Here is a 474-nt window from a genome sequence, read left to right as displayed (position 1 = left end):
CTCTTTTTTCTTTGATGATCTTTATGGTTTTAGGTTTTACATTGAGGTCTTTAATCTAACTTGAGTTAGTTTTTCTACATGGTGTGTGATATGGATCATGTTTCATTTCTCTGCATAGATACCCATTTTTTGCCAAAACAATTTATTAAAGACACTATGTTTTCCTCAGTTAATGGGTTTTGGCCCTTTGCCAAAGAGCAGTTGTCCCTGGGTAGATGAATTTCCTTTTGGGATCTCAGTTATTTTCCATTTGTCTGTTTCTGCCAAGCAGCTCTGATGATGTCGTGGATAAGGTATTTGGTTGCTGCCCAAGGTTGGCAATTCAAAGCCATCAGCTGCTTGCTCTTCAGGAGGAAGAGAAGGCAGTCTATGTTGGCAAATGTCTACAGCCTTGGAAAGTCAGTGGGGTAGCCGTGAGTCATAATCGACTCAGTGGCAGTGGGTATGTATCTGTCATTGTACAAATACCAAGGT

This window comes from Orycteropus afer, unplaced genomic scaffold (assembly GCF_000298275.1).
Source record: "Orycteropus afer afer isolate SDZICR_OR568_19922 unplaced genomic scaffold, OryAfe1.0 scaffold00727, whole genome shotgun sequence".
NCBI classification, from domain to species: domain Eukaryota; kingdom Metazoa; phylum Chordata; class Mammalia; order Tubulidentata; family Orycteropodidae; genus Orycteropus; species Orycteropus afer.
Note: the sequence above shows the minus strand (reverse complement) of the source record.